Source organism: Opisthocomus hoazin, chromosome Z (assembly GCF_030867145.1).
Source record: "Opisthocomus hoazin isolate bOpiHoa1 chromosome Z, bOpiHoa1.hap1, whole genome shotgun sequence".
NCBI lineage: Eukaryota > Metazoa > Chordata > Aves > Opisthocomiformes > Opisthocomidae > Opisthocomus > Opisthocomus hoazin.
Window position 1 is genome coordinate 13,680,113 of NC_134454.1, and position 14,814 is coordinate 13,694,926.

Here is a 14,814-nt window from a genome sequence, read left to right on the forward strand (position 1 = left end):
CTTGCTCATCGTTTATCACAAGAATGAAACTTTGTGGTTCCCATGAGAAAGCACTGAACAGGTAAAATGATAGATGTTACTGACAGCACAGAAACCTGGATTTGGACATTTGTGTTTCATGAACACGGATATTTGGTATGATTGCAATGATGCCTGTTACAGATTAAGATGACAAGGCTATGAAGACTACAAGGCGGGTTAAGCTCTCTTGCTCTTGAATCTCTTTCACAGAACAGTTATTAAAAGTTTTAAAGGCAAGGCTTTAGTACAACATGAAATACAGGTGCCCCAGGATGAACGCATTTCATCCCAGGGCTGTTTTTTATTCAGCTAGCACTACTAGTGCTCACAGGTATGCTTGCTGTATCCCTCAGGCTTCCTCAGGAAGCAAAGAAACTGCTCTATGGCTGTGTTGGTCTCCTTGGAGAAGATACAGAGGGCTTTTGACACAGGTGATGGAAGTTTGCCTTTTCTCAGGCACCTGCCTTGCGAAAAGGTACCCACTTGTCCAGATGATTCTAACTCATCTCCTCTGTTCTCTAACACACTTCCATTATTTCATATTCTTAATAACCTATATTGTTTAAAATACTACAATAAACCAAAACAATTACACTCTTTAAGAATATATCATCTGAAGTCCTTACTAAATAAATGTATGTTTATTCTGGCTGAAGGGCTTATTGTTTCTGTTTGGTTCAAAAACATAGAATCAGTCTATACTTTCAAAAACATTTTTTTTAAGGTTTTCAAAAAGGTGCATAATTTTAAATACATGGAAAATTTATAGCATTTCTGACTATGTTAAATTGCTAAATTGCTTTATTGTTTTGCAATTTTAACTTTGAAACAGAAATACATAAAGCAATTTTTTTTAACAAAATAACGCTTTTCAAAATAACAGAAAGCCTCTGGGCCTGTAACCTCATTAAATAATTTACTTCTTCCAATTTTTATAAGCTCAGCAATTGGAAATTGTGTTTGATTTTTTTTTTGTTTTTGTAACTCAGAAACATTGTTATGAAGAGTATTACCTACTTTTCAATACATAAATGACTTAGGAAATCGCTGAAGTAGTTAAAAAATGTAGCTATCCAGTTCTATTCCTGAATCAGATTGCCCCAAATGTACAAGACATTTTTAAAGTCTTCACATCATCTCAACAGAAATACTAGAGCATGAACTGTATTTTTAAATTTATTCTGAACATTGTTAAGAGCATGATCTTGTGTATGTTCCAAAATTCTGTTATGAAAGTAGATTCTCTCTAGAAATACTGAGCTTCCCTTCCATCCTTCTTACTATTTACTTAATTATCTTTGAAGAATTTTAATTTTTAAATCTTGTAATGCATGAATTAGGTTACTAAAACTTACCATACTGGCACCAAGATTATGAGGATTCTTTTTCTGCATTTAATTCTTTTTTTCTTTAATATTTCTTCCTCTTTTACTTTCATTTTGCTTGATTTTTTAAAGTCTTCTTTCGTGTTCTGTTTTCTATTTCTTTCCCATGTTCTCGAGTTTCAACAGTTTCACTGTAAAGAAAATAAAGGAATAATTATGCTTATGAGTTGGAATAAGAACCACAACTGAATTACCTACAGCATTGCCTTAAATCTGTATCTATTAACTGTTTTGTGTTTAAATTAATTAGTAATATTTATTTAATCTGGATTAAGTTAAGCAAAAATAAATAATGGCTATAAATATTGACAATTGAAATCCATATGCTTTAGCCTTGTTTACCCCATGGTTTTGTACCATTAACAAGCCTGTCACTGTATCCTGCTGAATACATATACAGAATTGCTGGATTAATTAAAAAAAACATAGGAGGAAAATAATTTGTTTTTCTTTGTAGTGGGTTGCCAGGGGATGAATGCACATGCAAACCACCTTAAGCTGAGAAAAAATGTCATCTATATATTTTCCATGTTAAAAAAGAAAGAAGAGAAGATTATCTCCATGAGAACCCAATTGCAATTATTTGCAGTGTTCTATACAGTTTAAGGACTGATTCTCACGAATTACCAGAGATCTTGCTTTCTGACACAGACATAGTGATTTTTTTTTTATGTTACTAATGTCCCATGTCACTTGTTCTGTGCAAATTGACTGTTCTTCCCTGTAAATTACAAGTAAACAGGACAAAGAGTATAACTCATCCAAGGTGATATGATGGATCACATTGCCTTAAATGTTCCTTAATGGCATTCCAGTATCAGAGAGAGATAATTTTCTCTCATTCATGTATGGTGGGGGGACAGCTGTGTTTGGAACTGATGCTTAGCAATTTATTTTTTGAGGCATCTGAACATGTTTTCCAGTTTGACCTTGGCTGATTCTATAGCCAAGACAAACCTTAGATTTATGTTTGGAATATGCAATTTTGAATTGTTTCAATTTGTCCTTTTTTTTTTTTTTATAATAAAGTCTATTTAGTTTATTTTAAATTAAGTTTTATGACACAGTTTAGATTCAATATAATGTTTAAAAACAATTCTTATGAAGATTTAACAGCTTTTGGAAGTTTTTTCCTCTTGTGCAAGAGGAAAAAACTTCCAAACACAGTACACTCTGTTATTTTCATATATAAGGAACCTGTGTATAAAAATAGAATTATTTGTAATTTTCATCAGCTTAGCTATTTGCTCTTCTATCACCCAGACTTAAAAAACTTGCATTATCAAGTTTGAATAAAGACGTTTGAAAACTTCTCTTCTCGCAGGATCCTTTCTTCTTCTACTTCCAATTTTGTCTGTAACCCTTATCTGGTTTTAATAAAGAGCTTTGTTTATTTTGATAACGACTTAATATTTTACTTTTTTCCCCTGAAGTTCTGATTCTTCATTGCTTATTCTTTCAGAAATCACTGAATACTTTTGAACCAAAGGCGAGAGTTTTCTGGGAACTGATTTCATCATTTCTTATGAATAGGCTTTTTGGAAGATATGCTTTTTCTAGGACAGGTGGCCCAAGTTTACCTCTGTTGCAGAGCCTCCTTCATGGGAGTATCTGAGATACACTGGGATGGTGCAGAGTCTGGGCATCCCTGATTTTTCCTGACCCTTCTGCATGCTTTGACTGAAATAGCACAGTAAACAAATTACTCACCTGCAAAGAAAACAAAGCATTTGTTTTGTTGATATTTTTAATTAATGCTGTCTCCTCTCTGGCATTTAACTTCTCAATCATATCCGCATTATATTAGGAGGACAGGAAAGAAAAAAAGAGAAATCACAAGGACTAACTCTGACTGGACTGAACTACAAAGGCAATTTTATTCTGTAAGTCGGCACTTGAAAAACCCAATTTGTCATCATCAACGCATCAAGCATATGTTGTCAGCATGAGTATCAAGCATACTATGATAGACTTATTTTTCTAATTCTTTAGTGCAGGTCCTTGTTACATTCTCAGTGAGCTAAGCAAGACCCTTTTCTGCCAGTAAATAACAGGTCAAATGCTCTTTATTTTCCTTTTTCAATAGGATCACAGTGACAAGAAGATGCCTGTGGGTACAAATCGTCAAACTCAGTACTGCATGTGTTGCAAACCTGATAGTCCACACAGCCAGAAGCAATTACTCAAATCAGAGAATAAAGAAAACAGAATTGTAATCACCATTTATTGGTTTAGAAATGTCGTGCCAGCCACATTTCAGACATCGTATGATATTAATACTAATCAGCATATATTAGCAGCCAGACATGTTCACAACTGTTCTAACAGCTGAGTGCCTCCAAGCTAAATTGATTTCATCCCTTAGACACCCATTAACACCTCTTGTTCCCATTTAGATAATAGAACACAGTTGTTCAGGGATGTTTATGAAACAACATTCATTTGATTGATAAGTGACCTTGACTGAATGAGAATATATGCTAGCTAGAGTTTAAAGGATCACCTTTCTTTCCAATAACCTTGTCAGAGTTACAGGTCTGCAAATCCTTAGCGAATTCATAGGTGCAGAATCGGTAAATATTGAGATACTCTTTTATCCATGAGAAGTGTTTTTGGGAGGATGAACTTTTAAATAAAGTCTTACATATGCATACTAATATTCTAATTGTAGAAATTGCTGAAGGAATCTGAGAATGATGGTCTGGTTTTAAAAATAAATCAGTGTTTAATTATTTGGTTTTTTTAGTTTAAACTATTTTGAAAAACTCGCTGGCTGTAGTGGACCATTCTTATTAGGATCAAATGAAATATTGAAGCCTCATATATTGTTAATTTTATAAAGCATATAATCTAGCTATGATTAATTAAGAATATCGGAAACCTTTGATATAATGCCAGAAAAAACCTCAGTTTAGTGTAAGAAGGCTTTTTCAAGCTGCATTATGAGAGTATTTCAATAATAGATTAAACAGACTAAATAATTAAAATGTCATTTGATTGAAATCAGACCATTCACCGTGTATTTCAGCATTACATTCTGTAACACACAAGACTGTCTTTTCAGCTCTGAATATGGAGGCAATCCTTCCTTTTCTGTACATTCCTTCAAGGAATACATCAGACAGAATTTAAAAGCAAATGACAAATACTGACTTGAATATTTATTTAAGAGCTTAAATAAAAAGCTAGGGTTGGGATTTTCATGGATGCCTGAACATATTTACAACCAGATTATTTGGGGGAAATTACTGAAACCCACCTTTCTTTCTTCTGAAGGAGATGGGATGTGAAGGTGCAGCCACTGCTGAGTATCTGACCCACCCCTGGTGCAATCCCCAAGTGGATGCACTTGATGGCTGAAGCTCTGCTCATTCTCCTTGTGCACCTGCTGCTGCATCTTCTGGCAGGGTGGAAGGACACCTGAGCAGCATCATCTCTGTCACAGCAGCCCCAGCTGCAGCATTTTCTGAAGTTTCTGTGGCAGGGCAGGCAGGCACTCAGGTGCCCTTGATAGGAGGCTGGATACAAGCAGCATTGGGCCAGATCTGGTTACCAGTCACTAGCTGGACTGTGTCAATTGGTTGCATTGGTGCAATTAACCATTTTATAGCCCTAACTGCTAAAGCTGTTTAGCTTTTTTTTTTGTACTATTATAAAAATGCTAACAGAAATAGAATTTTTCCAGTTGCAAGAGCTCCCAAGTGCAGGTGTTTCATGTACATCTGGAAAATCTCAGCAGATGAGACAGCAGGAAACCCACCCCTGCATATTCCACAAAACTGGCAAACACTGAGTTTGGCTGGAGGCTACAAAGAGATCAAATACATTAATTGCTTGGTTCTGAATAGGCACTTCAATGGGTGTCTTCCTCTTTACAAGACAGCATGCCCAACAGAGGACCATTTGTTTCTCCTTTAAAATTTTTGAGGGCAAAGGCTCCTTTAGAAATGTTTTTGCCCCAAATTTGCCTGTAACACTTACAAGCTATTTCCATGGTATAGAACAGCTGCCAATACTCAATCTCATTTAAGTGAGACACAAATGGAAGCAAAGGCATTCCAGAGTCGGTTCATAGTTATTTACATAAGTTAATATCAGGTTTTTTTGAAGCATATTTCCTCTGCTCCACTACTATAACTCTTTCTATAGTATTCCTTTTTCTTCCTGCTGCTAGAGGTGAAAAGATCAATGAAGTATGATCCTCACAACATGGGGATCACACAACTGTGCCCTTTTTCAGGATATTCTTTACACTAATCTAGGATCTCATATAGTTCACAGTTCAGCAACCACAGTATATAGTACACTTTTCATCTCTTTGTAGTGAACAATGTTCTGTAACCTACATTTCAACAGCAAGCTAAGTAAGTAAAAGTGAGCCTTTGCCTTTGGGTCCACAGTGCAGGACACTTTGAGCTTGGGCTCCGCTGGGGTGCTTATCAATGGCTGCAGCACACTGCCACAGGTTTTCCTGCTTTGGGTCTTGCATACACCAGGTGCAGGGAGCGATGCCATAGCAGCATACTGCAAAAGCAGGAGATGCCTATGCTGTTGTTAGGGGCTGGGAATAAGAAGCCAAATGCACCTTATGTTCATGGTATGAAACTTCACGGCCTGAGGTAAAGCTGAAGACTTCTGTGAAGGCCAGGATGTAACCCTAAAAATAGTCAAGAGAATGAGCTTTTGATGTAGGCGCAGCTAACATACCACAAGATAATGAACATTGAATAAATGTTCGGTTCTTCCAGCATTCAGGAAAACAGGGATTAATACAAACAAGAAAAATACCAGGCTACTTTTGAATAAAATATGTGCAGTTGTGAAAGGCACCGGCACTCTTTTTTCTACATAGAACAAATGGCAATACTCCAGGCTTTTGTCTAGCTGCTTGTGTCAAAAGTGTAGAAATCATTTGAACGTAAAATAAACATCACAGTGGATATTACACTGACTGTAATAATTTTTTTACATGTAATGCATTGTTATCTCTCATATTAATTTTGAACTGGCATGGTATAAAAAATACTGTCATTGAATTTAAACCTGGCCTTCTGCTGGATTCACAGAATTTTCATTAAATATTTAACAATTGATTCTTACATTGTGATATTTATGCTTTCACCTTTATTGATGCAGGAATGGAAATGAGAGATGGAAAACTAAATTATAACTTGATATATAGGAATAGAATAAATGTAAAATAGTTTGTTCACATGTGTTCTGGGTAGATATTAGTCTATCTGATCATAAAGCCTTCAGGCTGATTTTCAGTTGCCAGAAGCATACTCCCATTTAATATTGGGGGTTGGAAAATTAAAAAGGGTGAAAGTTAAATGTCTATTTTGTGATTATCAGATGTTTTAAGTTACTGAATGATGATTGAATAAGCATTGGATCACTATGATTGCCTGTCCAGGATGTGAACATTCAGGATACCCTGCTTACTCCTGCTGTGAACAATTGAGAACGGTTTCCCAGTTAAAAGAATTGACTTCTGTACCCAATCCAACAACAGATGGCATCACTTTTATATTTTTGCCAGCACTGATGTTATATCGTATCACTGCAAATCCATGAGCAAAGCATTTAAATTTAAACTATTGCAAGAGAAGACTGCTGGTGTCTTGAAAAATTAATCATTTTATTATCCTGAATGATGTTTGAGATGCGAAAGAAAAAAAAGTCAATAGATCCTATAAACTCAATTTCACCATCAGAGCCTCTGGTATAGTTGAAATTTCATAGGCTGCAAGTATTTTGCTGTCATGCCTTCTTCCTGAAAATAAAGGTCTGCACTCAGCAGTGATATGCTTCTACTTTTGACTTAGCTGCTCCTCGTTTCTTGACTCTATGCGAGCCAAAACCAGTACACTGACTCAGCCCTACTTCTGCACCACAGAATTCCACTTCATCCCCACCCTTAGCTGTTGCCAGCACAAATGCTTGTGAGGACATCCTGTGGATAAAACCAGGGAACTAATCTGATTAAAAACTTGGCAAAACAGAAGTTTCAGAATTCAGATTAGTATCTATACATGCTGTCCTCCTTTCCTAGGTCATTGTGTTTAAACAACAGATAGCTTCAGACACAGACAGTTTACTTTAAGACACAAATTTTTAATCTACCATTGATTAATAAACCAAGATTTTAACTTGCACTTAGGTTTGTATAGTCCTGACAACTTCCCAGAATGTCTTGAGGGAAAAAAACGAAAAAATTGCCCTGAGTTCATTTGCACTTGAATTTATTCTTATCCCTGCTTCGCCTGCACCAAATTTTTAAAGAAAAACTAATAAAAGGAAGGCTCATCTCAGTTTTGTGAGGTTTTGCTCTCTTGTTTCCTGAATAATTTATTTTTGCATTTTCTGTGTGAATATAAAAGTCATATCAGTGGTCTGCTCTGTCAGACTAATAGTCCACTAGCTCAATATCCTACCTGCAATAGCAGCCAAAAACAGATAGCTAGTGAAATGTATAAAATGCAGTAACATATTTGAAAGTTAACACTCACTGAAGAACTGTGCTAGCTTTATTTCGCCAAACTCATTACACCAAAAAAGGTCAACATTGGATATTGCAAAGTGTTTCATTCTCAGCATCAGAGAGAAAAACAAAAGAGATATATGCCAAGAAACCAACTGTTCAAGACCTGTACTGTAACATGTTGCTCCATGGACGTAGTAAGAACCTTCCTTCCACCTGCAGGCTGAGACAGCTGTGACTGGGCTAAAAAAGAAGAAGGATGAATGAGCTGGTTTCTGCCAGCAACTTTGCATGGCTTGGAGGGAGTCTCGTTTGCCTGTGCTGACTGATGCCGAAGAGCTGGAGTTGGCAAAGGTGAAAGACAACATACAACTTGCCCAGAAAGGGTATGGTTGCCTATATGACCAAAAAGCACAACTGAAATTAAGACACATGGCTCACTTGGTGATAAAAAAGTATGCTCCTCACTTGCCCAGAAAGGAGAATAAGCAATGCAGAGAAAGTGATTAACCCTTACCTAGTAAAGAAACAACCTGGGGAGTTGCTTCTAGGCAGGACATGGATAGGCTGATGTGGCAGTTTGGCAAGGAGGATGGCATTATTTATGTAAGATAAATTTACTATACACTGTAACCTCAAATAGGTTTTTGTTTTGTGTGTCTTTTAAACTGTTTTAGCAAGGCATAAATACCAGACTTTGGAAAAACTCATGCAATAATGAAAGGTGAAAGAAAAGGAGGAGTAATTCTAAAGTACTGTCACTGGCCCACAGGGCAGAAGTGACTAAAAGGTCACACTATAATTTGAATTCCCTCCTCTCCTTCTTCCTAGTAAAATAACAATTGTGACAGTCCTTTATATTACCTTAGTGTCAGCACTGGAAATGCTTATCCGCAGAAACCATGTAAATACAAAAGTGTTCCTGCGCCAACCATACTGGAGAATTGTGCTCTGGAGACAACTGGATCATCTCCCTGGTACAATAACGGCATTTGGAAAGTAACATGGCCCAAACAATGACTCATCCTCTGTGAACTTCAAGAGGAATACATTGAACTATAACCCTTTTTATCCTGTACTGAACCATCCTAGCATCCTCCCTGTGACTTCCTACAACAGTGCTCCTTTCCTGAGCTTTATAACCATAGCACGGCAATCTCCCCTCACATCTAGCTGAACACTTTCGTATCATCTAGTTTCACCAGTCCCATCCACCTAGCACAAGCCCAGTTACCAGTCACAGAGAAATATTCAAGAATTGAAAAATGGGACTGATGAACTATTTTTTTCTAAGTTACCTGCCTGTTATGTTCAGTTTTAGAACTGCAAAGTATTTTAAAATATCCAGTACTCGGCACTAGTTTCTGCTCCAAGAAATAGACAAGAAAAATGTGTCTTGTTAGCATAAGGAAATAGTATAGCATTACTATATGTACATGAAATATTATAATGGATTATAAAATAAGCATAAGCTCCAAAAAGTAATCAGAAAATACAATGTAATTTATTATTTATCATATCACAGAATGGCTGAGGTTGGCAGGGACCTCTGGAGGTCGCTTGATACAACCCCCCTGCTCAAGCAGAGTCACCCAAAGCCAGTTGACCCGGACCACATCCAGATGGCTTTTGAATGTCTCCAAGGAGGGAGACTCTACCACCTCCCTGGGTAACCTGTGCCAGCGCTTGGTCGCTCTTACAGTTTGTGCCCATTGCCTCTGGTCCTGTCACTGGGCACCACCAAAAAGAGCCTGGCTCTGTCCTTCTTGTACCCTCCCTTCAGGCGTTTATACACATTGGCAAGAGTACCCTGAGCCTTCTCTTCTCCAGACATAACAGTCCCAGCACTCTCAGGCTTTCCTTCTAAAAGAAATGCTCCAGTCCATCATCTTCATGGCCCTTTGCAGGACTCTCCTCAGTGTGTCCATGTCTGCCTTGTACTGGGGAGCCCAGCTCTGGATACAGTACTCCAGATGTGGCTACATCAGTGCTGAATAGAGAGGAACGATCACCTCACTTACCTGCTGGCAATTCTCCTCCTAATGCAACCCATAACACAGGATACCATTGGCCTTCTGTGCTGCAAAGACACATTGCTTGTGCATGTTTAACTCTTGGTGTCGACCCGGATTCCCAGGTCCTGCAGAAACTAGCTGTCCATAGTTTGGATGGGTGTACTCTTCACTGGATGAAGAACTGGCTGAATGGCGGTGAATGCAGTTAAATCCAGCAGGCGGCCGGCCCCTGTCCCCCAGGGCTCAGTTTTGGGTCCGGTCTTGTTTAATATATTTATCAGTGGTCTGGATGAGGGAATTGAGTGCTCCCTCAGTAAGTCTGCAGATGACACCAAGCTGGGTGGGAGTGTCTATCTGCTTGAGGGTAGGAAGTCTCTTCAGAGGGATCTGGACAGCCTGGATCGATGGGCCGTGGCCAACTGTATGAAGTTCAACAAGGCCAAATGCCGGGTCCTGCACTTGGCTCACAACAACCCCATGCAACGCTACAGGCTTGGGGAAGAGTGGCTGGAAAGCTGCCCAGTGGAAAAGGATCTTGGGGCGTTGATCGACAGCCGGCTGAACATGAGCCAGCAGTGTGCCCAGGTGGCCAAGAAGGCCAACGGCATCCTGGCTTGTATCAGGAATAGCGTGGCCAGCAGGAGTAGAGAGGTGATTGTGCCCCTGTATTCGGCACTGCTGAGGCTGCACCTGGAGTACTGTGTTCAGTTTTGGGCCCCTCACTCCAAGAAGGACATTGAGGGGCTGGAGCGTGTCCAGAGAAGAGCAACAAGGCTGGTGAGAGGTCTAGAGAAAAAGTCTTACGAGGAGCGGCTGAGGGAGCTGGGTCTGTTTAATCTGGAGAAGAGGAGGCTGAGGGGGGACCTTATTGCTCTCTACACCTACCTGAAAGGAAGTTGTAATGAGGTGGGTGTTGGTCACTTCTCCCAAGTAACTAGCGATAGGACGAGAGGCAGTGGTTTCAAGTTGTGCCAGGGGAGATTTAGATTGGATATTAGGAAAAATTTCTTTACTGAAAGAGTGGTCAGACATTGGAACAGGCTGCCCAGGGAGGTGGCTGAGTCTCCATCCCTGGAGGTGTTTAAACAATGTGTAGATGTGGCACTACGGGACATGGTTTAGTAGGCATGATGGTGTTGGGGTGACGGCTGGACTTGATGATCTTAGAGGATGCAGTTTCCTGAGTCATCCTGAGTCATCCTTCTTGTCCTTCTTGAAGACAGGAGTGATGTTTACTTTCCCCGAGTTCTTAGGCACTTGTCCCAGTCACTACGTTTGATGGAATATCATTGAAAGTGGCCTTGCAGTGACATCAGCCAGCTCCCTCAGCACTCATGGGTGCATCCCATCAGGGCCCCTGGACTTATGTAAGTCCATTTTGCTTAAGTATTCCCTAACTAGATCCTCATCCACCAAGGAAGAAGACATCCCTCATCTTCCTTGTTCCAGACTTTCTCCCTTGTCTCTGGAACCTGGGATTCCTGAAGGCTGGTCTTGCTAGTACAGACTTAGGCAAAAAAGGCAGTAAGTAAATCACCCTTTTCCATGTCCTGTGTCACCAGGTCCCTCATGTCCTGCAGCAGCATGCCCTAGCCTTCCTTTTGTTATCTGTATACTTACAGAAGCCGTTTCTTTTGCCTTTGACATCCCTTGCCAGATTAAATTCTATTTGGACTTTGGCTTTCCTTACGTCCTCTTTGGATGCTCAAACAATGTCTCGGTATTCCAGAGACATTGCCTGTCTCTGCCTCCACCCTCTGTATGCTCCCTTTTTGTGTCAGTTCTGCCAGGAGTTCCTTGTTCAACCGTGCAGATCTCGTGGTATTTTTGCCTGACTGCCTAACTGTTGGGATTGACTTCTCTTGAGTCTGGATGAGATGATCCTTGAATATTAACCAGTTTTCTTGGGCTCCTTTTCCCTCCAGGGTCTTATCTTCTGGGACTCTGCCAAGCATAGAGGCCTAGGTCTGCTGTCCTGAAGTCCAGTCATGTGATCTTGCTTTTTGCCCTCCTCCCTCCTCTCAGGATCCTGAACTCCATGATCTCATGGTCACTGCAGCCAGTGCTGCCTTCAGCCTTCACAGCCCCAATGAGCCCCTCGTCACTGGCAAGTATGAGGTCCAGTGGAGCCCCTCTCCTTACTGGCTCCTCTATCACTTGGGTCACGATGTTGTCACTAATGCACTCCAAGAACCTCATGGATTTTTTATGCCCTGCTGTGTTGTCCCTCCAGTAGATATCAGGATGGTTGAAGTTCCCCATGTGGACAAAGCCCTGCCAATATGAGGCTGCTCTGAGGCATCATCCACTTGTTGGTTTCCCTGGCAGTATCACTGATGTCCACATGGAAGAAAAACAGGCAGAAACAGTTGGAGGGCTGAACAAGCTTTGACAGTCCCTCCGCAACATCCTGGATCAGGCCCCTGGCAGGCAGCAAACCTCTCAATGATAGGTCAGGTCAGCAGATGGGTGTATCTGTCCTCCACAGCAGGGAGTTGCCCCTTACAGTCACTCACCACATCTTCCTGGTGGTTTTGCATGGTTTAGGGTCAGGTGGCCCATATCCTTTATTTGAAGGCACATCTGGCTTCTCTTCCGCTTTGAGGGTGGTGAACGTGCTTTGTGGTTGTAAGCCCTAAGAAGGGGCAGAAGCCTTCCCTTTGGAGCCAGAAGTCATGAGTTTCCATCCTTCACCTTCTCCAGAGGCTGCACTTACCTTAACACTAGGGGTAGACACTGCCTGCATCTCCACTGCAGGCGAAGTCTGGGGTTGTTCAAGCTGTTGCATCTTGGAGGAGATCCTGCCTACCTCCTGTGAATGTTCTGTCTGCTCACTTTCTCTGTAACCCCTCCACTTGGCAACTGCAAGACAGCACTACTCCCGCAGGAAGGAGGACCATCACTCCTGGCATCAGAGAGGTGCCAGGTGCTCCCTGCAGCATTTCACCCTTCCTAATGAGGGGCAGCTGGAATGAAGGCTCTAGGCACCTAGGTCAAGGGCAGTTGTCATATCTGTTAGAAGCTGCTAGAGATTCCATGGGACCACAGCCCTGTGGCTCCCCTCATCTTTCTCCTACCTAGTGGCAGCAAGCACTCTCAAGTTTCTCAGAGGTTCTTAGGTGTTCCCTGGTGATCCTGAACCTCATCTCCACAAGGTCCAGAAGCTAGTGAAGCAGAACCCAGAGAGTGCGTTGAAAATTGCTGCCTCTGTTTGCTGTGCTCTTAGGACAGTCACTTGAAGATTGAGGTACCTGCTCTCAAGTATGGGAGAAAAAGTACATATAAACTCAGCATGCAGCATTTTCTATGTCATTGATATAGTGAAATTTCCTTCCTTCCTTCCTAGTGTTTGAAATGGAACTGTATATTTCTTTTAATGGGAAGTTTAATGTTTCTAATATTTTCATGGACATTTTATCCCTCTAGTTTTGTTTTGATTAATTGTTTAAAAACTTTGTTATTAACATACAGAAATTAGGTATTTAAAAAAATCTAGCAAAGCAGATAAAAAAGTTTGCTTCTGGCTCAAATAGTGGAATATGGACAAGAATAGATTAGTAATGAATGCGTCTATGATGACAGCTCTACAGTTTATTTAGATTCATATTTGCTTCCAAACTTTTTTCATACAGGTGCTGGCATTCCTGCAGCTAAGTGGGGAGACAGACCAAGGAACTGATGACACAGAAAACTCTTCAGGGAAAAATGATACATTTTTCAGCCAGATTTATACCTTAATACTGTTCACTGTGATATCTATTACTAGTGCTCTGGCAAGGAAAGATTTGGATATAACAGCTCCAGAACTAAAAGCAGCTGATTATTAAATGCACAGCTTTTGTGAAACATATCTCAATATATTTGCACATTGTTTCCCCTATCCTAGCCTCAGCATCACAGAGCTGATACCCAGTCTGACCTTTTACCAGTATGCTGTCAAGAGTGTCATGGCCTCTGCCCACAAAAGCCTATTGTTCCCCACTTCCCATCCAAACCAGACCTTGTTTGGATGAGGGAGATCCAGGAGAGCTTGCTGAATGACATAATCAAGTAGCTCCACAGAAAATATTGTTATGATCAGCCCTTTAATTATAAGAAAATCAAACCCAGAAAACTCATAGGACCTTCCATTTTAATATTTTAAAGTTGTTTAAGAAGTGCCACAATGAGTTACATTGTTATCACTTTTGAGGTGACTTGTCCACAGGTCTTATTCCTAGAGTACCTCCCAAACATAGAATCAATCATAGAATCATAGAATGGTTTGGATTGGAAGGGACCTTAAAGATCATCTAGTTCCAACCCTCCTGCCATGGGCAGGGACACCTTCCACTAGACCAGGTTGCTCAGATCTCCATCCAACCTGGCCTTGAACACTGCCAGGGAGGGGGCAGCCAAAGCTTCTCTGGGCAGCCTGTGCCAGTGCCTCACCACCCTCACAGTAAAGACTTTCTTTCTTATATCTGATCTAAATCTCCCCTCTTTCAGTTTAAAGCCATTACCCTATGTCCTATCACTACTTGCCCTTGTAAAAAGTCCCTCTCCAAGTTTCTTGTAGACCCGCTTCAGTCACTAAGAAGGCTGCTATAAGGTCTGCCCAGAGCCTTCTCTCCTTCAAGCTGAACAGCCCTAACTCTCTGAGCCTTTCCTCATAGGAGAGGTGTTCCATCCCTCTGACCGTTTTTGTGACCCTCCTTTGGACCCGCTTCAACAGGTCCATGTCTTTCCTGTGCTGAGCAGAACTCCAGGTGAGGTCTCACTGGAGTGGAGCAGAAGGGCATAATCACCTCTCTTGCCCTGCTGGCCATGCTGCTGGGGATGCAGCCCAGGATATGGTTGGCCTTCTGGGCTGCGAGCGCACACTGCTGGGTCACACTGAGCTTCTCGTCAACCAGCACCCCCAAGTCCT